This window comes from Rousettus aegyptiacus, unplaced genomic scaffold (genome assembly GCF_014176215.1).
Source record: "Rousettus aegyptiacus isolate mRouAeg1 unplaced genomic scaffold, mRouAeg1.p scaffold_m13_p_2, whole genome shotgun sequence".
Lineage (NCBI taxonomy): Eukaryota > Metazoa > Chordata > Mammalia > Chiroptera > Pteropodidae > Rousettus > Rousettus aegyptiacus.
In genome coordinates, this window is record NW_023416295.1 from 166,436,559 (window position 1) to 166,456,083 (window position 19,525).

General features: G+C 47.0%; 1 protein-coding gene and 1 long non-coding RNA gene across 8 annotated transcripts in view; one reads left to right on the plus strand and one right to left on the minus strand.

The window, feature by feature from the left end:
• SYN3 (synapsin III) overlaps nt 1-19,525 on the minus strand; it is a 400,752-nt gene that overhangs the window by 174,719 nt on the left and 206,508 nt on the right. The window lies entirely within an intron of this gene.
• Nucleotides 16,034-16,672, plus strand: LOC118613629. The gene is made up of 2 exons (XR_004955575.1): nt 16,034-16,143; nt 16,418-16,672. It is a non-coding gene; the product is annotated as an uncharacterized LOC118613629 (long non-coding RNA).

Sequence of the window (19,525 nt, forward strand, 5' to 3'; positions counted from 1 at the left end):
AGGTGGACACTCCGCAGTATAAGGGGACTTCTAACCTCTGTTCTCTGCATGAGATCAAAGGTGGGACTCAGCCCCACCCCACTTCCTCTCTCCCTAAGCCAGCTCTGGACAGGAGTGTGGGGTGAGAGACAGAGGCTGGGAACTGGGCTCAAGGTGGGGGAAGGAGAAGGAGTCTGGAGGAAGGGAGCTAACATCTAACATTTATGGAGAACTACTGGTTCTGGCACTTTTCGTAGATGCTATCTTGTTAAACCCCAAATGCTACATAACCCCAACGAAGTATGACTGTTTGAATTCCCATTTTACTGTGGTTAAAATTAAGGCTCAGAGCAATAGAGTGACTTGTCCATGGTGGCGTAGAAAGGTTCAAACTGGGTAGATGCCCTTATCACTTCCACTCCCCTGCCTCCAGATCCACCACATTGGCTGTTCCAGAAGCACAAGGAATCTTGAGAGGCCTCAAAGACTGACCTAGGTCCACAGAATGGACCACAAGAGCACCTCATCTGGTCCAAGATGCTCTCTCTACCATGTAAGAACAAAGGCCAGGGTGGTTTTGCCTGGTTTTAACGTCAGGACGTGGTGGAACAAAGATTCAGGCTCACATTTTTTGACACCAACCTCAGTGGTCTTTCCATTTGGGTTTCTACTGTGATGACAGCAGCTTTCTTGACCAGGAAATGTGCCCCAAGTCTATTCCAAGTCCCGTAAGCCCAGCTTTCACTCCCTGTCCTTAGTGGCGTGACAGGAAGAGCTCACTGCCCTTCTCCTGCTGGTGACCCTTCCCCTATTGCAGTGGCCCCTCCCCCACCTTCTCACACCCAATGCCCTTTTCTATACCAAATTTCCTGTAATGTCCCTCCGACTATGTTGAAATAGAATTCATAGTTAGCCTACATAAATGATTTTTTTTTAATTAAGGAAAATTTGAAGAGAAATAATTTATAGTAAAAACTAATAATGTGTTTCCGTTTATAAACTTACCCATGACTACACTGGAAGACAATGAAATAGTCTGATGCTCATGCTCATGCATTAAATCACTATGAATTTAACAGCTCCAAATGGGGACTGATTCAGATGTTTTATTAGCAACTTGAAGGCTAGGAGTGGAGTTGCCATTGGTGACATGATTTCTTGAAACAACTCTTGGTAAAGTTCAAACAGAACAAAGTGGAATTTTCCCTGAATTTATGAGGGAGTTGCATTTGGGGGCAGTGGGGGGAAGGGAAGGGTATATATTAAACTGTTCCTCATTCGAATGCTTGTGTTTGAATTTAATGTGGAGTGAGGTTCTTGGTTCGGATAATTACGAATGGCTTTTCCCCTCGCTGGTGTCTGGTGGGAGAGTCAGGGCCCATGGGGCATGAGATAGCTCTTGGCTATCTGGGACTGTCCCTTGCACGTCCCTGTCTCAGGCCACTAAGTTCCCGTAGTGCTCATTGCTTGTGATGACCACCAAAGTCTGCCCACCAGTTTCCAAACTGCATCCCGAGGGACAGTACTTCCCCTGTGGAAAACCACTGATCACATTTTTTTAAACTTTACTCAAAGATTTTATCCTAGCCTCTTAAAATCTTTCAAAGTTACTCAAACCCTGTGTTTAGTTGTATCCAGATGGGAGAGGCAGCAAGTGAGAGGCAGAAGGAACTGGGGGATCAGTTGGGGATCGAGGTTACCTTGCTTATTGCTGTATCACCAGGCTTACCTGGTACCTACTAGGTGCTCGACAAATACCTGTGAAATAAAATTATTAGCTGTGTGGCCTTGGGAAAATTATTTAATCTTCTCAATCCTGAATTCCCTCACAGTGAAATGATGGGTCTGACTACGGGGCTCTTGAGAGGATTAAATGAGACCGAATGTGAGAAAACCAGGGACACATAGAATGAGCTCAGCTACAATGAGCTGACAATGAAAATCGTGGCCTCGCTGTGATGTAGCTGGGATGAAGTTCTGGCTCGTGGAGCAACTAACAGAAGAGTGTTTTCAAATCAGCCTCTGACTAGACTGCTTGACCTTTTCCAAAGGTGCTTCTTTCCAACCTTGAGATTCAGCAATTTTGAGGCGCTTGTCTGGACGGAGCTGGTCGTGAGCAGTCATATCCCCGCCCACACCGGTCTGCTTCACGGAAGCCCACCCACCACTGGCCAGGCGGGACAGTGCCTGGCACATCCCTGAGGTCCTCCCTCTTCCTCTGGAGTCTAAATATTCCAAGAGAGGGCTTTCCCTCCATTCTTTCCATTCCGCTCCTCTGCCCTGCCATTCAGCTGATGGAGAGCGGGAACACTTACTGCACTGCCGGATGCTTTACTTTTCTCTAAGTTAAGCCATTACTTCTCTCAAGGGGATGAGGTGGGGAGCAATATCTCAGCTCGTGAGGAAACGGGGCTCAGAGGTGGCAAGAGAGGGGCCCAGGGTCTCAGAGTGAGTGCGGGGAGTGCCTCCTGGAGGTACCCTTTCTTCCACCACAGCGGGAGAAGCTGACAAAGGTGCATACAGGGCACCTGTTGGCACGTCCACCGCAGCCTGACTCCAATACCTGGGCTCCTGGGACTGGCCAGGAGCAGAGTGTGGTCCTCCCCACTCCCCACAGGTTCAGAGAGGTGGGGTTATGATGGACTGGGAAAGAAGATGGGGAAAATATCAGAAGGCCTCGAACGCCAGGGATACTGGGAGTGGACTGGGACTGAGGCGATGGAAGGATTTTGAATAGGACAAGAGATGCTTGGTGAGATGCTTTAAGAAGACTCCACCCACAGTGAGGGACCAGGAGACTTCGAAATCGGTTGAGAGGCTGCAAGGAAGGGGTCTCCTTGAATGTTCCTCTTAATCTCTCATTTCCCTGCCCTTTCGCTCTACAGGGAGGGGCTCCTGGGGCACGTGGACTCCCAGCCAGTTCTCCAACCCAGAGGAGAGTGGCTCCTGCCAGTCTCTGGAGGTTGGGGTCCACGGACTGTCTTCCATTCGAGCCTTAACTCTGCACAAAGGTGCCACGTGAGCCGGTATCAGTTGCTGCTGCTCTCTGGCCTCAGTTTCCTTGTCGACAACAAGAGGGAATCGGACTAGTTGATTATAAAGAGCTCTCTGTTCTGTTATTTTTATGGAGGGGAGGAGCCCAGTTAAATAATGAGACATGGGTGAGGAGCAAGGGGTGGCTGGTGGAAGCCATGTGCACAGGTCTCCAAAGGAAACCCAGCACATTCATAGGCAGTTAGGACCCAGGGGCAAGTCACTCCTTCTTCTCCTACCCTGGGGAGAGGGGAAGGACAACAGCAAGGTAAGGCCACCCAGAGGTGCTGGGATGCAGGCAGCTTACCTTTGAGGGTTGGCATCCTAGTTTTGAGCTCTGCTTAGGGCCTGGACAGGTTCTTCTCTGGTGGGGTTGCCTGAGAACTCCCAAGATGGAGTATAGCCCTGGAGAGGCCAGGTACTTCAAATTCCTTGGGCGATGACAGCTGCTTTGTCTTTTTAGGAAGACAACAGAATTCCTTTTGAGCAAGATTCCCTTCCTGCATTTATTTATTTACTTTTTGCCAAGTGATTCAGCAAAACAACTTCAAAACCAGTCTTTAATGGGAGGCAGGAAGAACCAAACCCTCAAACATCAGTGTTCCTGTGAGGTTTCCTTAAAATGGAACTTTCCTTAAAACGACCATATCAGGAGATTGCGAGGTGGGGGTAGGGATGAGGGAGACCGGAAAGCAGAGTCTGGTGGGGCTTCTGAAGGGCTCCAATAACTGGAGAGAGGACCCTCAGCGGCACCCAGGGTCTTTTTTCCTCAGCCGGGGCCTGGATGGGTGTCTTGGCATTGGTTTCCCCCAACTTATGGATTCCACAGGGTGCCGTCTTCCTGAAGAAGGAATGAGCCAGGGTTTTGAACAGCGCTATGAAAGAGCAGTGACGTGAGTGACAGGCACTATGGTGGCAGCAGTGGAATAAGAATTGGAACCTCCTTGCCCCACGTCCATATGTTCCTCACCCATGACGTAATGTATCTCAGTTCCTGATGTAACGGCTTTGGTTCCTTTAATTCAGTGGGAACAACAAATAAAAGTCTTTCTCTTTGTTATAATGCATCAAAATTGAAAATAGGCCAACAAGATAAAAGGTTGAGGAGGAAACAGAGCCAGACTGGAAATTCAAGAGACATGGGTTTTATTTCAGTTTTGGCATATTAAGCCATGGGACCTTGTGTAGGTCACTTCCCTGAGACATTAAGACATAGAAATCCCCAGGTTCAAGGAAACCCAGTGTCTGTAACCAGGAAGTCGGGTAGGATCTGAGAACTGAGACGGCGAGGGGCAGAGTGAGGTGGGGTGGAGACTTTGCGGGAGTCACGTGGACTTGGAGGCATGTCCTAGTTCTCCATCTACTGGCTGGATGATCTAGGCAAGTCAACTCCACCTCTCTGAGCCTCAGCTTCCCCATCTGTAAAGTGGGAGGAAATAGTGACCATCTGAAAGGGTCGTTGTTGTGATAAACAAAAATGAGAGAATGCATAGGAAACCGCTTAGTAAACTGGAAACCATTAGTCAAATAAGAGATATTATCATTATTCTAAATATTCAGGAGCAAATATTCAGAGAGACCAAGGTTAAACAATAATAATAACTACTATAACAATAACAAGCATCATTATTGACACTTACTACGTTTCAGACACTGAATGCTTTAAATAAATATATGAACTAATTTCGATGTATGAGCTCATTCAATCTTCTTAAAAGTATAACATGTATACAGTAAATTAATAATAAAGTGCTCTAATCTTAAGAGGACTGCCTGATGAATTTTTACATTTGTGTATATCGTGTGAACTCTTTTCATCTTTACAAGAGCCCTGTGGTATTTATTCCCATTTTACAGATGTGGAAACTGAGGCAGAGTGGGACTCAAATCCAGACAGTCTATCCGCATGCTGTTAGCCACACAGTACTGCCTTGGGGATACAGAAAATCTAAAGAGTGGCCGGGCACTGAGAAGTCCCGTGAAGCCTTTGGAAGATTCTGCCCCAGTGGGAACCTTATATTTACTTCCCTATATGAGGAACACTCAAGACGGAAGGCAAGGGATTGAATGCAGCTGGAAGGAAAGAGGGAAGGAGAATAGGGCACGGAAAAAGGGAGTTCAAGTAGTAGGAAAGGATCCAAGGGAACCGGACAGTCGCCGCTGATGGCCAGGCAGGATTTTTGATGACTGATGCCTCCAAAATTTGGTGTAGAGGGCCCAGTTCTTAATCAACGTTCCTGATGAACTGGCAGAGACCGGGATCAAGCACAGACCAGCATCTCCACCTCTCTCTGTGAGAGCTCGCGGAGCCTATCGGCGGGGCCTGGGGCCTGCGGCAGGTGGCCCGCTCATTTCCCTATGGGACCGCCCCTCTCCCCAGACCTTCGGCCTCACCCTTGGTAGGGAGGTGGACCGAGGGTGGGCTGAGAAAGCGAGTTTGGGATGGAGGTACCCAAAAGCCGCATTGCTCGTGGTGATAGAGGAAGCTGCAGCCTCCTCTCAAATGACAAGAAACGAAGCAGAACCACAGCCGAAGGCTGCGCGGTGTCTGAGAGAACCCTGAGGGGCAGGGTGGGGGGCCCGAGTTCTAGTCTCGGCCCAGGCTCTGGCTTCATTCACATAACCTTTCTCTCAGATCTGACCGTGGGGAAGTCACATCTTGCCTCTGGGGCTCGGTTCCCCACACTGTGGAATTAGAGGCACGGAGAAGATGGCACGTGTCTCTCCCACTTTGAAACACAATGAGATGTCTACCTCGTGACTGGAGAAAACAGCGAGACTCTGAACTCAGCCACTCACTAGGCCCAGGTTCGTGTGCTGCGTAAATACTGGGATGGGGACGTAATGGCAGGGGTCCCCCTATTTGTCCTCGTTCTCATTCCTGCTCCTTTGTCCTCCTTCGTAGTTGCTCTTAAAGGCTGTAAGAAGGTTGTGCACTCATGACTGATGAGATCAACATCATCTCCTTATTTGGAGGCAGGAAGTCGCTCCCCACCCCCACCCCCTTTGGGCCTTCCAGGATTCCCATTCCATGGCTCCTCTATTCAGTTTCCTGCTTCCTGAGGGTCTTTGGGCTGGTGGGGGGACCGGCACTACAGTTCCTCCCCACTGACTGGAGAGGAGCGTGAAAGAGTGTGGATTGTGTGAGCCAGTGGGACGGAATTCGTCAAATGAAGGGGAAAGGCGGGGGCCAGGGTCACTTAGAAAAAGCCAGTCCCAAGAACCTAAAATTAGCTCTGGGAACTGGAATGTTAGGCCTGCAAGGAACCACAGCTGTGAAAAGAAATCATGAGACAAGGAAGGAAAATACACCCCGCCCCACACCCACCGCAAACTCAATTCACCCACTGCATCTGCTGCGGGGTCTCCACAGCTTTTAACCCACCTCCCTGAATCTCTCTGGCCAAGTCCACCAAGCCGGTCAGTGGGAATCCCCCCTCCCCTACAGGCTGTCACTCTCCTCTCTGGAGACCACAGAACAAAGTGGCCTAGGATTCCTGAAAGGATGAGGTTTAATTGGAAACAGGAAGTGGAGGGCAAGTTTGGGTCTGGGGTTATGACAATAATGAGAAAATGACAGGCCCATCCAGGCGAGAGGGTGACAGCGGAGGAGGGTCACATGGCGAGGAGGGTGCACATAGGCAGGAAGGCCTCCTGGGAGAGCTGGACACGTGGACTGGAACGCACAGGCATGCCGAGAGAGGAAATGGCCTGGGAAAGGGCTTGAGGAAGGGGAGGGGCGAAGCGAGGCCTGGGGCTGTGCACCTTTTTGCACAGACACGAAGTTTAGGTGTTTAAAAATGAAAAAAAGATCACGCACTACTGAGCATGCGATCCTGTGTTTTCAAGGGACTGGAGCTCACGCTGAAACGTAGGCCCCAGGGAAGAATGTCTGGGTGGGGCAAGCAGCCACCCCTGGGACAGGGGCCTGCAAGGAGCCACCTTGTTCAAGCTGGGCCTGAGATTTCTTATGGGCCTGGAAACCCAAGACCTCCACGCACTAGGCTTCCTCCCCCAGCTCCTGTCCAGACGAGAGAGCTTGGTTTTCAGGGCATTTTGCCGAAAGGAGGAAGGCCACACCTTCTTGGTGTGGAGATCAGAGCCATACAGTTTTGCCGCCCTGGGGAGGAAGGCTGGGCCTGGGGGGTGGAAGCTTTGGAAAGCCACTCTGGGAAGGGATAGGGTGGAAGTGGGATGTGTTGAGCAGTTTTTGTGCTTTTCATGCCCCGGGCTCTGTGCCTGTAGCTTTTCTTGTCTCGCTCACCTAGGGAGGAAGAAACATAGACTGTTTCCTTTACCAATGGATCCCCAGCCCTGGGAACAGCGCCTGGCACATTCCACAACCTCCGCTGAACGATTGTGATAGTCACAAAAGCTCTGAAAGGACTGTGCTACTGTTCTCTTCTATAGATGAGGAAGCTGCTGCTCAGAGAAGTAGAATTGTTCTCTCGAGGTCCCACAGCAAACGAGAACCAAGATTTGAACCTCTGCGGCTCAGAATCTCTCCCTGCAGCCAGCCCCATTCTTATGCCGTGCTGTTTATAAAGTGACCTGATTCTGTCCTGGGTGCCCGTCCCTGCCTTCATGAGACTTTCCCACTTTTGTCATATCACTGAGAACCAAATATCTTGATGCTTTTCCCAAGGTGCCCGGTCTAGGACTTCCAGATAATCAGTCCCTTGTATCAGTCCTTCAGAGGTCTATGGTAGTTATACATCAATGGGTAATAGTAGACAGATCCCAGACAAATGCTGAGCCAACAAAGCTATGATCCCAGGTTACAGAATTAAATAGACTTATACTAAACTGTATGCTTTATGTGTGCAATTATGAGAGACCTTTGGGTATCTATAGTAAACTGTTTTCTTTACCTCTCGTCCATTCCCCATCCTTTCTTTCTTTTCTCCTGCCAACCAATCCCATATTTCTTCCTCCCTCCCGAGTATAAGATCTGTGCCTTCTAGAATAGAAAGAATCCTACTCTCAAATCATCAGCATTGACTTTCTCCCTACTGTGTGTCAGGGCTGTCACCCATGTTTGCACACCTTCCACTTCTGCTTGCTTACCATTTCTTGTCCTCTGCTTACAAACATGCTTGGGTTTTGTTTTTATAAATAAAGTCAAGTATTTTTTGTTCCTGTAAGTGGTCTTCCCTTCTTGTTTTATCTTTATACTTCTTGAAGGAGTATTCTCTGGCTACAGCTTTCATATGCCCCACAATCTAGCTTCTGCTTCTATTACTTTCCTAGGATTGCTCCCCTAAAGGATTGCTGATAACCTTAAACACACACACACACACACACACACACACACGCACACGCACACACACACACACACACACACAAATAAAATTTACTTGTACGCTTTGTCTTCCCTAATTCTGAGATCTTTGTTCTGATTGGTTCTTCTTTTGATTGGAGTATATCCCTAAGTAATTTTCTCAGAAAGAGTATATAGATGGTAGAGTTTGAATTCTTTTATATTAGAGCCCCTTTAATATGAATGACATCACGGCTAAGTAAGGAAATCCTGGATAATATACACTTGTCTCATTAATCTGAGAAAGTCGTTCCACTGTCTTTAAGATTCCAGTGTTGTAGATGGGTGCCAGTTGCCAGCCTCCTTCTCTTTCCTTTGTAAATAGGCCATAATCTCTCTTTGAAAACTTTTCAGGTTTTCTCTTTACTATGGAGCTCAGAATCATCATCAGAGTTTGTCTTTGTATTTATTATATCGTTAATCTTTCATCATCAGATTTTGTCTTTGTATTTATTATATCATTAATCTTTATTATATCATTAATCTTTGAGTCATCTTGATCAGATGACTCAGATCTTTCTTTAATTCAGGGACATTTTCTTCTATTACATCTTTAAAGTATCTCTTCTCTTTCAGTGATTCTGTTTTCTTTTTCCAAAGCTCCTATTATTTGTACATAGCTCTCTTGGGTCTTTTCTTTTATTGCTTTTATGTTTTTGCTCAAGAGTTCCTTGTATTTGCATTTCTGCTAAGTGCTCTGAGATGACCCAGTAGACCCAGTACCAGCTTCCTTCTAGGCAAATTCAGAGGTCTTTCTCCTTCTCATGGCCTCTCTCAATGATTTTTACTCCTTTTCTTTGAAGTGTCTGATTTCTAGGCTTCAGAAGAAACATGCTTCATATATATCATCAACTGCCTCCTGGCCACCTAACGCCACAGGCACTCAAACACGTTAAAAACCAATCTTGCCCTCCTACCACAAACATCACTCTGTTTCATCTTATTTTGCCACCAGTTGCAAAGGTGATACCAGGATATACCACGTCCGAACATGGCTGGGGAAAAATATGACCATTAACTTTAGAACTCAGGACTACTCTGTCATCCTATTATGCTTCCCTAGTCTATTCACTCTCCCACAATTTTAGGCAATTGTATCCTTTCTTCTTACACTTTTAATATATCTTCCTCCTCCAGATTCTCAGTGATAATGACCTCACTTTCTGCTTCATTGAAAGCATCAGAAGCAATCAGAATAAATCTGCCAGAGCTCCCACCACCGTATTACTTGGCTTCTAGTACCTCTTGCCATACACTGTGCTTTCCCTCTTTTGCTCCTTTGGATGACCTCTCTGCTCCTTCCCATGGGAATCCTTCACTTGTGCTCTAGATAACATTCACTTTCAATGATTCTAGAATTTCTCGTCTACCAATTTCTCCTCTCTCTCCTGTATCGACTTTTCTTTTACAATTGGATCATTCTCATCATCATTCAAACAGGCTACTGGAATACCTCCCTTAAAAAGAAAATCCCTTTCTCGACCTTATATTCTCCTCCAATTGCCGTCCGACTTTTCTATTCACCTTTATAGCAAAAAGTCTATACTTCTGGACTCTGCTTCTTCTCTTCCACTCTTACGAGCTCACTCCCACTCTTCCACTTGTCAAGGTCACCAATAACCTCCACACTGCTAAATATAATGACCAAATTTCAACTCCCGTTGTATTTTACCAAGCAGTTGCATTTGCCACCGTTGATCACTCCACCTCCTTGAAACACTTTCCTTACTTGGCTTCTGGGACATCATTCTTGATTCTCACCAACTGCTTGATCTCAGTCACCTTTGCTGATTCTGCCTCACCTTCCTGACCTCTAAACTTAGAAGCACTCTGGTCTCTGGTTTTCTCTATCCACACTCCCTCTCATGGCGATCTCACCCAGCCTCATGACTTTAACTATTATCTATGTACTGATGACACCAGACAATCTTCTCTCTCTACCCCGGATTCAACTGCCTCTTCAGCATCTGCACGTGGATGCCTACTAGGCATTCTAGTGTAATATGTCGGCAGCCGAACTCTCATTCCCAGGCCCCCAACCGCTAATCTGCAGGCTCCCCATCTCATAAAGGGCAGCTCCTTTTATTTTTCTCAGCCCCAAAGCCTTGGTGTCTCTTTTGTTTTTTCTCTTTCTCTTATACCCCATTTCCAATCCATTGGCAAATTATGTCAGCCATGCCTTCAACATAAAATCATAATTGATTGCATTTTATCATGTCTATTGCTACCCCTGGTCCAAGTTACCGTCATTTCTCTCCTGGGTCATTGCAATCATCTCTATCTGCTCTTTGCTTCTGTCCTTGCCACTGCCCCACCCCACACCCCACTAGTCTTTTTCTCCTGGGAGACAGAGCAATGCTTTCAAAGGTAAGTCGAATGCCACTCTTCTGCTCAAAGCCCTGAGATGGCTCCCCATCTCACTCTGAATAAAAGCCAAATTCCTTACCAGGAGTTACAGGTCCTACAGAGCCCGCCCCTCCCCCATCCCATCTCTGACTTCATCTCCCACCCGTCCCTGTCACTCCCTATGCTCACCTGCTGCTCTTGCAACACCAAGGATGCCCCCCCCCCCCATTTTAGAGCCTCTTCGCCTGATATTCTCTTGGTCTAAAAACTCTTCTCCTAAATATCAACATGGCTATCTCTCTTCCCCTTTATTCCTGTGCCTGCCTCGTCAAAGAGACCTTCCCTCACCCATCTATGGAACATAGCAGGTTCCTTATTCCTGACATTTTACGTTCCCCAACTAATAGGTGTGTGGCCCTGAACTAAGGTTCTTCATAGTTCTTTGTCTCAGTTTTCTCTTCTCCAAAGAGGCTGTTTTAAGAGCACTCGTAATGATGTCATGAGGCGTAAACGAGTTAATTTATGGAAAGCATATAGAACAGTGCCTGGCACATCGTAAAATGCTCAATTAACTGGTTATTATTATTATTATTTTATGTAAACTCTTTGCCCCTCGAAGTTGTCCATCACACAGATGTTAAAATTCTGAGTACCCGAGAGAAAAAGTTCACCCACAGATTTAGTGACGGAGAAGACACCAGAAGCAGCTTCCTAACTTCCCAGCCAGGGTCTTGGCATCCTCCGCACTGCCTCTGTTATACTGTGGGCCTCAGAAACAATGATGGGTGGGGGATGGGCTCCAGGACCGAGTCTTCCACCTAATACCTGTCTGACATTAGATCAGTTACCTGACCTCTCTGAGCCTCAGTTTCCCCTCTTTAAAATGGAGATCATAACATCCGCCTGCCTCCTTCACAGGGGAGGGTCACATGACATACTGATCCCCAAAGCTTTGATGCCCATATTTAGTGTGCATTTCAAACACCCCATCGAAAGGTGAACAATGTCCTTTTTCATTTTCAAGCTTGTGGACTATGCAAAAAGATGTGCACTTTATACAGGGAAGATTATCTAGGCGTGTGTGTGGTATTCATTCATTCCCACAGCAAACATTCATTTCGCATCATATTTATGCTAGTTTTACTAGTCAATGAGGACACCCAGAAACTAAGATATCTCTATTTCCATGATCAAATTTTGAAAGGGGAAGTGAATACGTTTCTTAGTGAGCTGAGGCTTGGGAAGCAGAGTGATTTTTCTCGAAAAGGATGGTTGTTTGCATGAGGCTCTGTAGGATGTCTGGATACTGTCTTAGCCCAGATTGGATGGGGCAACGTCCTCCTAGAACATCTGGAAAAGCCATCAAGCCGAAAAAAAAATAAGGTGAAGAAAGGGTCCTACTCTGGAAAACAGAACTAGACTGCTAAAAGTTCTCTCATTTTTTTCTGTCTCCAAGGAGAGCACTGAGCCAAGGGGGAATAAAAGCAGGACCAGAGGTCAAAAAATGTTGCAGATGTTGGCGTTATTTTACGTTTTTTTTTTTTTTTTTTTTTGGCAGGGGGAAGTGGGGCAGGGGTGAGGATGATAGAGGCAGCTCCAGGAAGCGTTTAACAAAATGGAGAACCCTGGCGTGGGCCACACGTAGATACCGAGTGAGCTGAGGGGCCTCCAGAAGGCACATTCAGAGGGTAGGAGCTGATCGGTCTGGGAGTGGCTTCCTTATCCTTCTAGGACAAGATTAGTGAACTTTTTCTGTAAAGGGCCATGTGATAGGCTGAAAATGGCCTCCCCGAAGAGATCCACATCCTAATCTCTACAATATGTAAATGTTACCTTATTTGAAAAAGGTTTTTTTTGCAGATGTGATGAAATTAAGGGTTTTGAGATGATTATCCTTGATTATCCGTGTGGGCCCACAATGCCATCACGCATACCCTTGTAAGAGGAAGGAAAATGTAGGGTTGACACATGCACAGAGGAGAAGGCCACATGGAGGTGGAAGCAGAGGTTGGAGAGATGCAGCCGCCATCCAAGGAATGCTGGCGCCCACAAGAAACTGGAAGAGGCAAAGAAGGGGTTCTCCCCCAGAGCCTCCAGAGAAAGTGGTGCCCTGCCAACACCTAGATTTCAGGCTGACGGTACTAATTTGGGACTTCTGGCCTCTGGAAACGTGAAAGAATACATTTCTGTCGTTTTACGCCACCCAGTTAGTGGTCCGTTGTTACGGCAGCCCCGGGAAATGAATGCACCTATTATTTCCATGAATCCTCGAAGTACCCTAAGAGGTAATAAAATACAATTGCTAAACATGTGTCATGACAGCCCTATGAGGCCCCATTTTACAGAGGAGAACGCTATGGCTCAGAGCAGGGTAGTTTTCCCAGGGTCACACATCTGGCACCTGGTCGAGTTTGATCACAGGGTTCTGGCTCCAAGTCTAATCCTCTGGGCCACTTTGAGGTCACTCTTCTGCTCCACAGCAGGTGTTCTTTCTACTGAGCATTTAGTTACCGCCCTCCCTCTGCATTACTCTCAGTGGGCTCCTCTGGGATCCCATAGGGGTCAGATGGGACAGACGACATGAAAAGCATTCAGTAAACTGAGATGTGCAGTCCTAGGGAGAGACATAAGAATTCAAAGTGGAAGAAAACCTGCTTGCTTGGCTGGGCATTGAAAGGCAAGGTGGGGGCCCCAGCAGCAGAAGCCACCCCTTGCCCCTGGGAAAAGTTCCTAAACCTGGGAGTGCTCATAAATGACCTCGAGAATATCACCACCCAGAGCCACTCACGATGCTGACCGTACAGATGATCGCTGGGTGTCACGGCGTCAGTTCTTCCAGCCTGAACCCGGCTTTGCGCCAGCTCACCGGCACCTCCTCCCAACTGCCTTCCCTGCGAGTTTCAAATTCAGAACCAGCGCCCACCGCCCCCCCCCCCGCCAACCCCCCGCCCCCCCGCCCGCCCCGGCCCCAGAATCACGGATTTGCTTTCGCTGTAATGACTCCTTCATCCCACAGAGAAGGAGGCGGGCACGGAGACATTAAGTGACCTATCCAAGGCCACACAGCCAGTGTGTTCTGTCCAAAGCATCTTTCGTGCCCTAGCGGTGAATTTTGGTACTCTCAGCAAATCCTTCATTCCAGGCAGCTGGACATCCTGTCTTGTGAGTCGACTCTGAGAAGGGGGAAGTTGGTATGTGGGCACATTAGGTTTCATTTCATGGCTTGGAGCTGGACCAGCCCTCCTTTTATCAATTATTATCACACAGAAACTTGTTCAGGAACGAAAGTCCTCGCTCAGTGCACTGTTGCTCCCAGTACATTGGGGAGGCTCCAGCCTCAGTGGATTTGCCAGAGCCTGAGACGCCGAGCCTGTCCCACCATTCAGTCATCCGTCATTTTTGCGTCCATGCCCCCCACAGTCGCCAAATTCGTTGAGCTCCTACGTGTCAGGTAGTGTACTAACGCTTCGGATATAAATAATAAAAGACAGTCATTATCCCAAAGGAACTCAGACATTCATGGGAAAAGAGACAAGAAAATAAATAATTGCTGCATTTCTGAAACTCTCACATTAGCTTTCCGCATACATAATTTTTGCCATTTTCTTGTAACAGTTTACCATTAATGTTTACTTGGTATTTTCTTTGAATCGACTCATTTTTTTCCCCTCTTACTTAAAATGCCAGTTTTGATTTAGGCTAAGCAAGTATATTCATAAATTTGTGGGTTTAATGCGCTAATCAAGTTTTTTATACGACGTACTACATTGTACTGAAATTTTAACTATTCCTACAAAGTTCATGGAGATGCCACTTAAAACCTGTGGGAAACACTAAATTATTGCAAAGGAGGATGAAATGTGCTGTAATAGAGGTCTTCAGGCTCCCACACCAAGAGGAAAACTCATTTCTCCTATCGGACCCTGGCTGGTCAAGACACATTAGGGTGAAGAAATTGATAAGTGGCATCTGAAGGCAGGAAGTTTTATGGCAGGAAGCAGATAACTATGTGCTTTCACCCTAGGATCTTAGAAGCATTCACTTTTTAATGTTCATGCCATCTGGAGAAGAGACAAGGCCATTCTCATTTCCAATTTTCTAGACCAAAGGCAAAAGGGATCCATGATGTAAGACCAAATTTTCCAGCCTTCTGTTTCCATCAAGACCCTATGACATGACGGATGAGATTGTCCTAGGAGATATTCTCACGGGATTATGTTGAGTGGAGTATAATCCCCCGGTTTGCATTGAGCTGTAGCCCCACCCGAGAAAGCATATGAAGAACGAGTTAAAGAGGATGACACTGTTTTAAAGATAATCTCCGCCATGCTTAAATTATTTCCTAAGAAGAAATGAATAAACTCCAGGACTTTCACTAAGAATAACAAAAACCTATTTGTAACACTCCCAAATAAATGGAATACATCAGCAAACTGGGGGGTAATCTCGTTTCGTTCACTAATTTACTCTACAAATATTTATTGAGCATCTGTTATGAGCCAGGCCTGTGTTAAGCACTGGAGTTACACTGATGGCCAGAGACAGACATAGGCCCGGCTTCCATATGGCTAATGAAGGAGGCCGATATCAATCAAAAAACATCCCAGTAAATATAAAATGAGACGTGTGCTACAAAGAACTGATACAGGTTGCTAGCTTATATTGGTAACGGCCAATTCTGATCTGGCCCTGGACATCAGAGGAGGACATCAGGCTGCCCCGAGAGAAGGACAATGGCGGAAAACTGTGACTTTAAGCACATGTCACTCGTCACTCCTCATTAAGTTTTTTCCATGAGCCAGGCCTAGTCTCAAACAATCCTCACTGTGACTCTCTGAAGTGGGTGTTATTATTCCCACTTCCCGGGGGAGGAAACTCTGGCACAGGGAGGTGTAATGGCTTACCCAAGGACAGACAGCTGGCTAGCGGCAGAACTGGAAACAAACCCATGACTCTCAGGCCATGTTTTCCCCCCTAAGACTTACCGCCTTCCCAGGAAATGCATTATTAGGAAAAACATGATTACCACCTGTATGTGCTTTGCAGGTTGCAACTGTGATGTTATCCGTACCAGCTCCTTGAATCCTCAGTACCAGTGATGATACACATTGGGCAAATACTCATGCTCCCTTCTGCAGTAGGATGACCAGGGCGAAGGGAAACGTGGGCAGGGAGACTGAACAAAGAGCTCCCTCTTACGGTAAGGCCGAGCAAGCCTCACGTTCTGCCTCCAGCACGGCCAAGCCCAACCCAGGAATGACGAGCCCTGACAGAGCCCTCCGAAGCATTCTGCCTGGATGTCTGTTTCCCTTTGCCTACCCACCTGAGCACAAATTAAGCAGCTGCTAGCTCACTGGTGTGGGACATGGCACCCGGTTTGTGCTTTGCTGAACTGGGCTGGGCCCGAGGGGACAAGGAATTGAGATGGCTGTCTCAGAAGTGTGTCCTGGGCAGCAAAGTTGCAGGTAACCACAGTACCGCTGCACAGACAAGGCAGCGCCTGAATGGGCAAGGCAGTCCACGCCCCTGAGCCGCTCTGGTTTTATCCCCACATCTCTGCGCACCTTGGCATTTTCCACCTAAGTGTTGACAGAGAACTTCAGGCTGAGGACCCGGGAAATTTCTGTCCCCACCCCTACCCTTGGAAACCTCGCCACGAAGAGCTTTGTAATCCACCTAACAGCCTGCGCATGGGAGGGATTACCCCTTGACCTCAAATATTCACTGTTTCTGTTACAGGCTAAGAGCTTGGGCACTAAAATGACACCACGTGGTCGGAATCCGGAATCCAGCCTCCCCAATATACCAGCTGTGTGACCTTGGATGAGCTACTGAACTTTCTGTTCCTCAATTTCTTCATCCTTCAAATGGCAGCAATGATATTAACCACATCACAGGGTCGTCATTACGAGGATTGAATGATAGAGTGTGGCCAAAGCACTGAGCTCTGCCCGGCATTAGTAGACAGTCAATAAAAGCTAGCTGCTCTTCTAATGAGTAGTATTATTGTTCCTGTTCCTTTTCTTCCTTCCTTTTCGCTCCTTCTTCCTCTCCCCTTTTCTTCCTTTCAGGCACTGGAACTACTGAGAGTGGCAAAGACCCAGTTGCTCGCGGTCTTGCCCGAGGTCCCACAGCCGGAAAGTGGACAAACTTGGAAGACTTGACTTTTAGGATTTTGCACTTTCCTCCTGCCTCGTTTTTCCTCCCTCTGGCTCCTTTGATACATGGCATGATGTCTTACTAATGTAACTGCTCAATCAGTCCTTAAGGGTCTGACTCGATCATGGTTAAGGGCACAAATCTTAGAATAAGACTCTACAGGTTTGAGTCACGGCTCTGCCACCGATGGGCTGTGTGGCCTTGGGCAAGTTACCTAACCTCTCTGGGTTTCAGTTTCCCCACCTATCAAGTGAGATTGTAATGTATTTGCCCCCTAGACTGGGCTGAGGCTTAAAGAAATTAATAATAAAGTACTTATAGCAGTGCCTGGCAGAGAGTAAGTGTTACTTAAATGTTAGCTTTCATTATTGTAGTTGCTGTGCTGAGGCAGGGCCAAGGCACAACTGTTATTTCGGCGTTTCCCAGCTCATTTTCTGGTACATTCTCCTTTCTCCTGGGGCGGCCTTGGGACTCTCGGGCACAGAGTTAAAGTTCTGAGTAGATCTGAAACAGAATATGTTTCTCTTCCTCCTTTTCCTTGAAGAAGTGTTTTTTTTTTTTTTTCAAAAACAAAACAAAACAACCCAGAACCAAAAAGCATGAGAAGCATCAGCAAAGAGCTCCTTACCTCACAATAAAGCTTTCCCTCCATGAGTTCTCCCTTTCTTATTTTATCAAAGGGTTGGTTTTTTTTTTTTACCCCTTCAAAACTATTTCTGAAGGAAAATTCCATAATAAGAAGGAAAATAAATGAGTTTTCAGGCCTCGTAATTCTAACACAAGGAATCTGGCTTCCCTTAGTCTGTGGCACTGGCCTTCAAGGATGTTTAGGAGTTAGTCCGCTCTACCAGGTCTCATTGGATCCTTCCAGGAACCAGTGATCCAGGAACCAGGCAAGGGAGCTGAAGACCCAGAGAGGTGAGGGGCTTGGTCTCGGTTCACAGCAGAGGCTGACCCTCTGATACATGAATTCCTGTCCTATGGCCCTCTTCCTCCTTTTGGTGACCTTCTCCCATGGTCACTAAAGCTTAGTTCCTCCTTTGCTTCTCCTGTGACCACAGGTTTATATGCCTGAATGCCTGGCCTAGGAGTTCAAGGTGTATGGGCGTGTATGTATGAGCAATAACGGACCTGTCGCCTCAATTGAAGAGACAATAAGGAGTGGTGAGGACTGGGGCACACAGGAGCACACTTGCCTAGTCTACCCTGGACAGCTGCTCCTCAGCCCCTGGTAGTTGTGCCCCAACAATGAGGACTCAGAGCTTTTGATAGACCCCAAATCTATCACTTGAATAGCTTTTACTCTTCGGTTTCAGTGTCTTTGGCACGAGGGTGAGGGAGGTGCTCAGCATCGTCTTCTAATGACTGACAGTCCTTGCTAGGCGTGAACTCAGGAGGCAGACTGCCTGGGTTCCACTCCCAGCAACATTGCTTGGTAGCTGTGTCACTTTGGCATGTTACTCAAACTATCTGTGCCCCAGTTCCCTTATCTGTATAATGGGGATGATAATAGTATCTATCTTCCAGGGGTGTATGAAGGTTAAGTGAGCTCCTATATAAAAAGTTGTCAATTAAAGCAATATGAGTGTTTATTATTATTATTTTCCTTTTTCCAGGTTAAACTTTTTGAATGCTTTCAACTGTTCTTCATTCTCCAAGGTTTCTAGGACTTTCAACATTCTGATCACTCTGTTTAGGGGGTGAGCCAATGTGGCCCCCATACTCCCCTCCTCTTGGTATTTACATCCTTGCATAATTTCCTGAGTGTGGACAGGGCCTATGATATGCTTTCAACCAACAGAACACCGCAAAGTGATGAGGTATATATGATAATGTGTATGTGGTCATGTTACATAAGACTGCAATGCCTGTCTTGGGAGGAGACTCTCCTCCCTGCTGGCTTTGAAGAAGCAAGATGCCACATAGTGAGCTGCTTGACGAAGAGAGTCATGCGGTGAGGAACCAAAGGTGAACTCCAGCCCGCAGGCAGTGGGAAAATGAGTCCACAGAAAACGGAATGTTGCCAATAATCATATGATCAAGGAAGTGGATTCTTCCCCAGTCAGGCCCCAGGTGAAACTGTAGTTCCGGTCAACATCTCTTTTGCAGCCTTGTAGATGACCTAGCTAAGCCATGCCTGCACTCCTGATCCACAGAAACCATGAGATAATTACGTGTGCTGTTTTGAGCCACCGAGTGTGTGGTAACAGTATCGCACGGCAATAGATAACTAATACAGACAGCTAATCACAGCCCTGTTTGGAACTGTTCAGATATCTCATGGCCTGCTTAAAACAGGAGTCCTGGAATAGAACAGCATGTCACAGCAGGCATTGTTCGCACACTGCATGGGATGTGGTCATAAATAATGTCACGGCTTTTTTAATTGGCATAGAACAAATGCACTTGTTTATACAAGAGCAGGGCTTGAGTCCCTACTGTGAGCAAAGCTCTAGGCTGGATGTCATGTGGCAGAGAGTCACCTCTCCTCTCTGTGCCCCTTTCTGAGACAGACATACTCTCGGGCTCAAGGTGTAATCACTGGGTGCGGGTCATAGCTGCAGCTCATCTGTTATCCTCCTACTTCTCTTCCCTCGTGTGTTACTTTTCTCCATCAAAGAGAAGGTCGAAGAAGAAAAAACCAGGTGAACCCACCTGTCATGGTGGGAGGGGACCCAAGGGACCATC